This window comes from Oncorhynchus gorbuscha, linkage group LG23 (genome assembly GCF_021184085.1).
Source record: "Oncorhynchus gorbuscha isolate QuinsamMale2020 ecotype Even-year linkage group LG23, OgorEven_v1.0, whole genome shotgun sequence".
Taxonomy (NCBI): Eukaryota; Metazoa; Chordata; class Actinopteri; order Salmoniformes; family Salmonidae; genus Oncorhynchus; species Oncorhynchus gorbuscha.
In genome coordinates this window covers 4451008-4461163 of record NC_060195.1, presented here as the reverse complement: position 1 = coordinate 4461163, position 10156 = coordinate 4451008, and positions in this window count along the sequence as shown.

Here is a 10156-nt window from a genome sequence, read left to right as displayed (position 1 = left end):
CGAGGGAACAATGAACGGAGCCAAGTACAGAGAGATCCTTGGTGAAAACCTGCTCCGGAGCGCTAAGGACTCGAGACTGGGGTGAAGGTTCACCATCCAACAGGACAACGACCCTACTATAAGCACAAAGCCAAGACAACGCAGGAGTGGCTTCGGGACAAGTCTCTGAATGTCCTTGAGTGGCCCCGCCAGAGCCCTGAACTTGAACATGATCGATCATCCCTGAAGAGACCTGAAAATAGCTGTTCAGCGACTCTGCCCATCGAACCTGACAGAGCTTGAGAGAATCTGCAGAGAGCAATGGGAGAAACTCCCCAAATACAGGTCTGCCAGGCTTGTAGCATCACAACCAACAAAGTACTGAGTAAAGGGTCTGAATACTTATGTCAATGTAATATTTCAGTGTTTTTTTAAACATATTTGTCGTTATGTGTAATTGTGTGTCGATTGAAGAGGGAAAAAAACAATGTAATCAATTTTAGAATAAGGCTGTAAAATAACAAAATGTGGAAAAAGTCAAGGGGTTTGAATAGTTTCTGAATGCACTGTATATACTACATGTGAAGTCACTGTATATACTACATGTGAAGTCACTGTATATACTACATGTGAAGTTACTGTATATACTACATGTGAAGTTACTATATATACTACATGTGAAGTCACTGTATATACTACATGTGAAGTCACTGTATATACTACATGTGAAGTCACTGTATATACTACATACGTAGAATGTATGCACACATGACTGTAAGTCGCTTTGGATAAAAGCGTCTGCTAAATGGCATATATTATTATTATTATTATTATATTATTATATTACATGTGAAGTCACTGTATATACTACATGTGAAGTCACTGTGTCATGTTTTGTCATTTATTATCTTGTCTTGTCCCTGTGCTTCCCATTCTATTCGTTTCCCTCTGCTGGTCTTATTAGGTTCTTTCCCTCTTTCTATCCCTCTCTCTCCCCCTCCCTCTCTCACTCTCTCGCTCTCTCTTCTCTCTATCGTTCCGTTCCTGCTCCCAGCTGTTCCTATTCCCCTAATCAATCATTTAGTCTTCCCACACCTGTTCCCGATCCTTTCCCCTGATTAGAGTCCCTATTTCTTCCTTTGTGTTCCGTTCCTGTCCTGTCGGTTCCTTGTCTAGAATTCACCGTGCTGTGTTTGTGTATCGCCCTGTCGTGTCGTGTTTTCCTCAGATGCTGCGTGGTGAGCAGGTGTCTGAGTCTGTCTGGTTCAAGTGCCTTCCCGAGGCAACCTGCTGTTCACCTGCTGTTCAAGATCGAGTCTCCAGTTTGTCCTCGTCATTTCGAGTGAAAGTTGTGTTTTTTGTTTGTATTTACTTTACTGGATTAAAGACTCTGTTTTCGCCAAGTCGCTTTTGGGTCCTCTTTCACCTGCATGACAGAAGGAACCGACCAAGGAATGGACCCAGCGACTTCAGACGCTCGTTACACTGCCGTCGAGATCCAAGGAGCCATGCTCGGCAGACACGAGCAGGAATTGTCTGCTGCTCGCCATGCCGTGGAGAACCTGGCCGCTCAGGTTTCCGACCTCTCTGGACAGTTCCAGAGTCTACGTCTCGTGCCACCTGTTACTTCCTGGCCTGCCGAGCCTCCAGAACCTAGGGTTAACAACCCACCTTGCTACTCCGGGCAGCCCACTGAGTGCCGCTCCTTTCTCACGCAGTGTGAGATTGTGTTCTCTCTCCAACCCAACACATACTCTAGAGAGAGAGCTCGGGTTGCTTACGTCATTTCACTCCTTACTGGCCGGGCTCGAGAATGGGGCACAGCTATCTGGGAGGCAAGGGCTGATTGCTCTAACAAGTTCCAGAACTTTAAAGAGGAGATGATTCGGGTTTTTGACCGTTCAGTTTTTGGTAGGGAGGCTTCTAGGGCCCTGGCTTCCTTATGCCAAGGTGAACGGTCCATAACGGATTATTCTATTGAGTTTCGCACTCTTGCTGCCTCTAGTGAGTGGAACGAGCCGGCGCTGCTCGCTCGTTTTCTGGAGGGACTCCACGCAGTGGTTAAGGATGAGATTCTCTCCCGGGAGGTTCCTTCAGATGTGGACTCTTTGATTGCTCTCGCCATCCGCATAGAACGACGGGTAGATCTTCGTCACCGGGCTCGTGGAAGAGAGCTCGCATCAACGGTGTTTCCCTGCTCCGCATCGCAACCATCTCCCTCCTCTGGCTCAGAGTCTGAGCCCATGCAGCTGGGAGGGATTCGCATCTCGACTAAGGAGAGGGAACGGAGGATCACCAACCGCCTGTGCCTCTATTGCGGAGTTGCTGGACATTTTGTTAATTCATGTCCAGTAAAGCCAGAGCTCATCTGTAAGCGGAGGGCTACAGGTGAGCGCAACTACTCAAGTCTCTCCATCAAGATCCTGTACTACTTTGTCGGTCCATCTACGCTGGACCGGTTCGGGTGCTACATGTAGTGCCTTGATAGACTCTGGGGCTGAGGGTTGTTTCATGGACGAAGCATGGGTTCGGAAACATGACATTCCTTTCAGAGAGTTAGAGAAGCCTACGCCCATGTTCGCCTTAGATGGTAGTCATCTTCCCAGTATCAGATTTGAGACACTACCTTTAACCCTCACAGTATCTGGTAACCACAGTGAGACTATTTCTTTTTGATTTTTCGTTCACCGTTTACACCTGTTGTTTTGGGTCATCCCTGGCTAGTATGTCATAATCCTTCTATTAATTGGTCTAGTAATTCTATCCTATCCTGGAACGTTTCTTGTCATGTGAAGTGTTTAATGTCTGCCATCCCTCCCGTTTCTTCTGTCCCTACTTCTCAGGAGGAACCTGGCGATTTGACAGGAGTGCCGGAGGAATATCATGATCTGCGCACGGTCTTCAGTCGGTCCCGAGCCAACTCCCTTCCTCCTCACCGGTCGTATGATTGTAGTATTGATCTCCTTCCGGGGACCACTCCTCCTCGGGGTAGACTATACTCTCTGTCGGCTCCCGAACGTAAGGCTCTCGAGGATTATTTGTCTGTGTCTCTTGACGCCGGTACCATAGTGCCTTCTTCCTCTCCGGCCGGGGCGGGGTTCTTTTTGTTAAGAAGAAGGACGGTACTCTGCGCCCTGCGTGGATTATCGAGGGCTGAATGACATAACGGTTAAGAATCGTTATCCGCTTCCCCTTATGTCATCAGCCTTCGAGATTCTGCAGGGAGCCAGGTGCTTTACTAAGTTGGACCTTCGTAACGCTTACCATCTCGTGCGCATCAGAGAGGGGGACGAGTGGAAAACGGCGTTTAACACTCCGTTAGGGCATTTTGAGTACCGGGTTCTGCCGTTTGGTCTCGCCAATGCGCCAGCTGTTTTTCAGGCATTAGTTAATGATGTTCTGAGAGACATGCTGAACATCTTTGTTTTTGTCTATCTTGACGATATCCTGATTTTTTCTCCGTCACTCGAGATTCATGTTCAGCACGTTCGACGTGTTCTACAGCGCCTTTTAGAGAATTGTCTCTACGTAAAGTCTGAGAAGTGCTCTTTTCATGTCTCCTCCGTTACTTTTCTCGGTTCCGTTATTTCCGCTGAAGGCATTCAGATGGATTCCGCTAAGGTCCAAGCTGTCAGTGATTGGCCCGTTCCAAGGTCACGTGTCGAGTTGCAGCGCTTTTTAGGTTTCGCTAATTTCTATCGGCGTTTCATTCGTAATTTCGGTCAAGTTGCTGCCCCTCTCACAGCTCTTACTTCTGTCAAGACGTGTTTTAAGTGGTCCGGTTCCGCCCAGGGAGCTTTTGATCTTCTAAAAGAACGTTTTACGTCCGCTCCTATCCTCGTTACTCCTGACGTCACTAGACAATTCATTGTCGAGGTTGACGCTTCAGAGGTAGGCGTGGGAGCCATTCTATCCCAGCGCTTCCAGTCTGACGATAAGGTTCATCCTTGCGCTTATTTTTCTCATCGCCTGTCGCCATCTGAGCGCAACTATGATGTGGGTAACCGTGAACTGCTCGCCATCCGCTTAGCCCTAGGCGAATGGCGACAGTGGTTGGAGGGGGCGACCGTTCCTTTTGTCGTTTGGACAGACCATAAGAACCTTGAGTACATCCGTTCTGCCAAACGACTTAATGCCCGTCAAGCTCGTTGGGCGTTGTTTTTCGCTCGTTTCGAGTTTGTGATTTCTTACCGTCCGGGTAGCAAGAACACCAAGCCTGATGCCTTATCCCGTCTGTTTAGTTCTTCTGTGGCTTCTACTGATCCCGAGGGATTCTTCCTTATGGGCGTGTTGTCGGGTTAACAGTCTGGGGAATTGAAAGACAGGTTAAGCAAGCACTCACGCACACTGCGTCGCCGCGCGCTTGTCCTAGTAACCTCCTTTTCGTTCCTGTTTCCACTCGTCTGGCTGTTCTTCAGTGGGCTCACTCTGCCAAGTTAGCTGGTCATCCCGGTGTTCGAGGCACTCTTGCGTCTATTCGCCAGCGCTTTTGGTGGCCGACTCAGGAGCGTGACACGCGCCGTTTCGTGGCTGCTTGTTCGGACTGCGCGCAGACTAAGTCGGGTAACTCTCCTCCTGCCGGTCGTCTCAGACCGCTCCCCATTCCTTCTCGACCATGGTCTCACATCGCCCTAGACTTCATTACCGGTCTGCCTTTGTCTGCGGGGAAGACTGTGATTCTGACGGTTGTCGATAGGTTCTCTAAGGCGGCACATTTCATTCCCCTCGCTAAACTTCCTTCCGCTAAGGAGACGGCACAAATCATTATCGAGAATGTATTCAGAATTCATGGCCTCCCGTTAGACGCCGTTTCAGACAGAGGCCCGCAATTCACGTCACAGTTTTGGAGGGAGTTCTGTCGTTTGATTGGTGCGTCCGTCAGTCTCTCTTCCGGGTTTCATCCCCAGTCTAACGGTCAAGCAGAGAGGGCCAATCAGACGATTGGTCGCATACTACGCAGCCTTTCTTTCAGAAACCCTGCGTCTTGGGCAGAACAGCTCCCCTGGGCAGAATACGCTCACAATTCGCTTCCTTCGTCTGCTACCGGGTTATCTCCGTTTCAGAGTAGTCTGGGTTACCAGCCTCCTCTGTTCTCATCCCAGCTTGCCGAGTCCAGCGTTCCCTCCGCTCAAGCGTTTGTCCAACGTTGTGAGCGCACCTGGAGGAGGGTGAGGTCTGCACTTTGCCGTTACAGGGCACAGACTGTGAGAGCTGCCAATAAACGCAGGATTAAGAGTCCAAGGTATTGTTGCGGCCAGAGAGTGTGGCTTTCCACTCGCAACCTTCCTCTTACGACAGCTTCTCGTAAGTTGACTCCGCGGTTCATTGGTCCGTTCCGTGTCTCCCAGGTCGTCAATCCTGTCGCTGTGCGACTGCTTCTTCCGCGACATCTTCGTCGCGTCCATCCTGTCTTCCATGTCTCCTGTGTTAAGCCCTTTCTTCGCACCCCCGTTCGTCTTCCCTCCCCCTCCCGTCCTTGTCGAGAGCGCACCTATTTACAAGGTACATAAGATCATGGACATGCGTTCTCGGGGACGGGGTCACCAATACTTAGTGGATTGGGAGGGTTACGGTCCTGAGGAGAGGAGTTGGGTTCCGTCTCGGGACGTGCTGGACCGTTCACTCATTGATGATTTCCTCCGTTGCCGCCAGGATTCCTCCTCGAGTGCGCCAGGAGGCGCTCGGTGAGTGGGGGGTACTGTCATGTTTTGTCATTTATTATCTTGTCTTGTCCCTGTGCTTCCCATTCTATTCGTTTCCCTCTGCTGGTCTTATTAGGTTCTTTCCCTCTTTCTATCCCTCTCTCTCCCCCTCCCTCTCTCACTCTCTCGCTCTCTCTTCTCTCTATCGTTCCGTTCCTGCTCCCAGCTGTTCCTATTCCCCTAATCAATCATTTAGTCTTCCCACACCTGTTCCCGATCCTTTCCCCTGATTAGAGTCCCTATTTCTTCCTTTGTGTTCCGTTCCTGTCCTGTCGGTTCCTTGTCTAGAATTCACCGTGCTGTGTTTGTGTATCGCCCTGTCGTGTCGTGTTTTCCTCAGATGCTGCGTGGTGAGCAGGTGTCTGAGTCTGTCTGGTTCAAGTGCCTTCCCGAGGCAACCTGCTGTTCACCTGCTGTTCAAGATCGAGTCTCCAGTTTGTCCTCGTCATTTCGAGTGAAAGTTGTGTTTTTTGTTTGTATTTACTTTACTGGATTAAAGACTCTGTTTTCGCCAAGTCGCTTTTGGGTCCTCTTTCACCTGCATGACACACTGTATATACTACATGTGAAGTCACTGTATATACTACATGTGAAGTCACTGTATATACTACATGTGAAGTCACTGTATATACTACATGTGAAGTCACTGTATATACTACATGTGAAGTCACTGTATATACTACATGTGAAGTCACTGTATATACTACATGTGAAGTCACTGTATATACTACATGTGAAGTCACTGTATATACTACATGTGAAGTCACTGTATATACTACATGTGAAGTCACTGTATATACTACATGTGAAGTCACTGTATATGCCAGTACATTTGTGACCCATTATAGAAAGCTGGGTGTTTGACCTCACTACTTCACAGGAGAGGCATTGTTTTCTTCTTCAGAAACGCCTTAATAACCAACTGTAATCTGTAAAATAAAATGTGAAATCACAAAGCTGTTAAGACAGAGAAAAATACAGAAGCGTACCTAGCCATGATTGGTTGAGATAATGAAGGGGGCTGGGACATTCACGAGAAAGAATGTCCATTCTGTCACTCAAAGCTTCTCTGTCAAATGGGCACATCCTGGTCTCTGTTACCATGGATATTTGAAAGATCCATAGCATTTACTCGTATTTTCATCATGGACAACATACAAAGTGTAGCTACAGCTTTCAACGGTGTTGTCCTGAAAACATAAATTGGTATAGACACAGCTCTGTCTTCTGTGGCTAAAGCAGTCTGGTTGAAACCAAGTGGCAAGGATTATATTTGAAGGTTTTTTCAGTCTGCCGTTGTCACAAATGTTACCGAAGGTGACTCCCCTTCTTGTTCGGGTGGCGCTCGGCGGTCGTCGTCGCCGGTCTACTAGCTATCGCCGATCCGTTGTTCTGTGTTCGTTTAGTTTTGTCTAATTGGTAGCACCTGTTTCTAGTTTGGTTGTTAGGATAGGGTTATATATAGTCTGTTCAGCCCGCTTCTGTTTCGTGCGGGCTTGTTCTCCCGTTTCCTTGTTTGAGTGTATTTTTGTTGGCATTTTGGGTTTCACGCTGTCCGGTTATATTTCTGTTCATGTGTGTTTTCACTTTGTTATGTTTCCAGGACATTAAAGCGTGTTGTTTTTCCCACATCCTTTGCTCTCTGCGCCTGACTCCACACCTCTTCACTCATTACTCTTAACAGCCGTGAATCATCATAATCCATACACTGGTAAGCGTTTACGATTCAAATGCAGAGATGGCTACAAGTACTGACGTCTCATCTGTATCAAAAAGTTGTTTTCATTGCTAGCTGCTAGATAGTTGCGTACAGGTACAGTTATAGTTTGCTTTATTCCGCAACGAGCCATTGTTTTCAGCTGGCTTGTTGACGGACGAAGCAACGTTAAGCCTGCTAGTTGAGCTAGCCAGTTGCATTCTGCTGTTAATGTTGATTACTGAAGTCACTAAGTCATGTATTCTCAGTTTCATGCACTAGGAGAAAGAGGATGACACGATTAGCAGAACCTATTTGTGCTCTACAAATGTTTTTTAAAATGTTTTAATTTATTTTGGATGCAGAGTCCTCCGATACATTAAAATAACCTGATCTTCCGAAGCTTGAACTTCTTCAGTCTCAATTAATCACACACAACGAAGAGGGTGACACTTAAGTTGGCATAACCGTGTCATAATATGTCATATGTCATAACCATGTCATAATGTCATAACCTGTCATAACCATGTCATAATGTCATAACCTGTCATAACCATGTCATAATGTCATAACCATGTCATAATGTCATAACCATGTCATAACCTGTCATAACCATGTCATAACCATGTCATAATGTCATAACCATGTCATAATGTCATAACCATGTCATAATGTCATAACCATGTCATAATGTCATAACCATGTCATAATGTCATAACCATGTCATAGCCTGTCATAATGTCATAACCATGTCAACTTAATTGAGGAAAATAAGAACAATCTGAAAATGATTTTTTTATACTGTCGCAAAGCTAACTAAAAAGCAGCATTCCCCAAGTGAGGATGGCTTTCACTTCAGCAGTAATAAATTCATGAACTTCTTTGAGGAAAAGATTATGATTATTAGAAAGCAAATTACGGACTCCTCTTTATATATATGCCATTTTTAGCAGACGCTTTTATCCAAAGCGACTTACAGTCATGTGTGCATACATTCTACGTATGGGTGGTCCCGGGAATAGAACCCACTACCCTGGCGTTACAAGCGCCATGCTCTACCAACTGAGCTACAGAAGGACCTGCGTATTCCTCCAAACCTCAGTTGTCCTGAGTCTGCACAACTCTGCCAGGACCTAGGATCAAGAGAGACGCTCAAGTGTTTTAGTACTATATCTCTTGACACAATGATGAAAATAATCTTGGCCTCTAAACCTTCAAGCTGCATACTGGACACTATTCCAACTAAACTACTGAAAGAGCTACTTCCTGTGCTTGGCCCTCCTATGTTGAACATAATAAACGGAACTCTATCCACCGGATGTGCACCAAACTCACTAGAGGTGGCAGTAATAAAGCCTCTCTTGAAAAAGTCAAACCTTGACCCAGAAAATATTTAAAAACTATCGGCCTATATCGAATCTTCCATTCCTCTCAAAAATAATTGAAAAAGCTGTCTCACTGCCTTCCTGAATACAAACAATGTATACGAAATGCTTCAGTCTGGTTTTAGACCCCATCATAGCACTGAGACGCCACTTGTGAATGTGGTAAATTACCTTTTAATGGCGTCAGACCGAGGCTCTACATCTGTCCTCGTGCTCCTAGACCTTAGTGCTGCTTTTGATACCATCGATCACCACATTCTTTTGGAGGATTGGAAACCCAAATTGGAATACACGGACAAGTTCTGGCCTGGATTAGATCTTAACTGTCGGAAACATATCAGTTTGTCTCTGTGAATGGTTTGTCCTCTGACAAATCAACTGTACATTTTGGTGTTCCTCAAGGTTCCGTTTTAGGACCACAATTGTTTTCACTATATATTTTACCTCTTGGGGGATGTCATTCGAAAACATAATGTTAACATTCACTACTATGCGGATGACACATAGCTGTACGTTTCAATGAAACATGGTGAAGCCCCAAAATTTCCCTCGCTGGAAGCATGTGTTTCAGACATAAGGAAGTGGATGTCTGCAAACGTTCTACTTTTAAACTCAGACAAAATAGAGATGCTTGTTCTAGGTTTTCTGTTGAATCTGATAATTAATCTTTATTTTTTACTTTATTTATTTATTTATTTATTCACCTTTATTTAACCAGGTATGCAAGTTGAGAACAAGTTCTCATTTACAATTGCGACCTGGCAATGGTTGTACAGTCGTCTCAAATAAAACTGTGAAGGACCTCTGCGTTATTCTGGACCCTGATCTCTCTTTTGACAAATATATCAAGACTGTTTCAATGACAGTTTTTTCCACCTCCGTAACATTGCAAAAATCAGAAACTTTCTGTCCAAAAATTATGCAGAAAAATGAATCCATGCTTTTGTCACTTCTAGGTTAGACTACTGCAATGCTCTACTTTCCGGCTACCCGGATAAAGCACTAATTAAACTTCAGTTAGTGCTAAATACGGCTGCTAGAATCCTGACTAGAACAAAAAAAATATATATCAAATCAAATTTATTTATATAGCCCTTCGTACATCAGCTGATATCTCAAAGTGCTGTACAGAAACCCAGCCTAAAACCCCAAACAGCAAGCAATGCAGGTGTTGAAGCACATTGGCTAGGAAAAACTCCCTAGAAAGCTAAAAACCTAGGAAGAAACCTAGAGAGGAACCAGGCAATGAGGGGTGGCCAGTCCTCTTCTGGCTGTGCCGGGTGGAGATTATAACAGAACATGGCCAAGATGTTCAAATGTTGCTGATGACTGGGATGAATATAGGAGCAGAATTCAGGAACAGGACGAGACTTTTTGACTGATGACTGACGTGA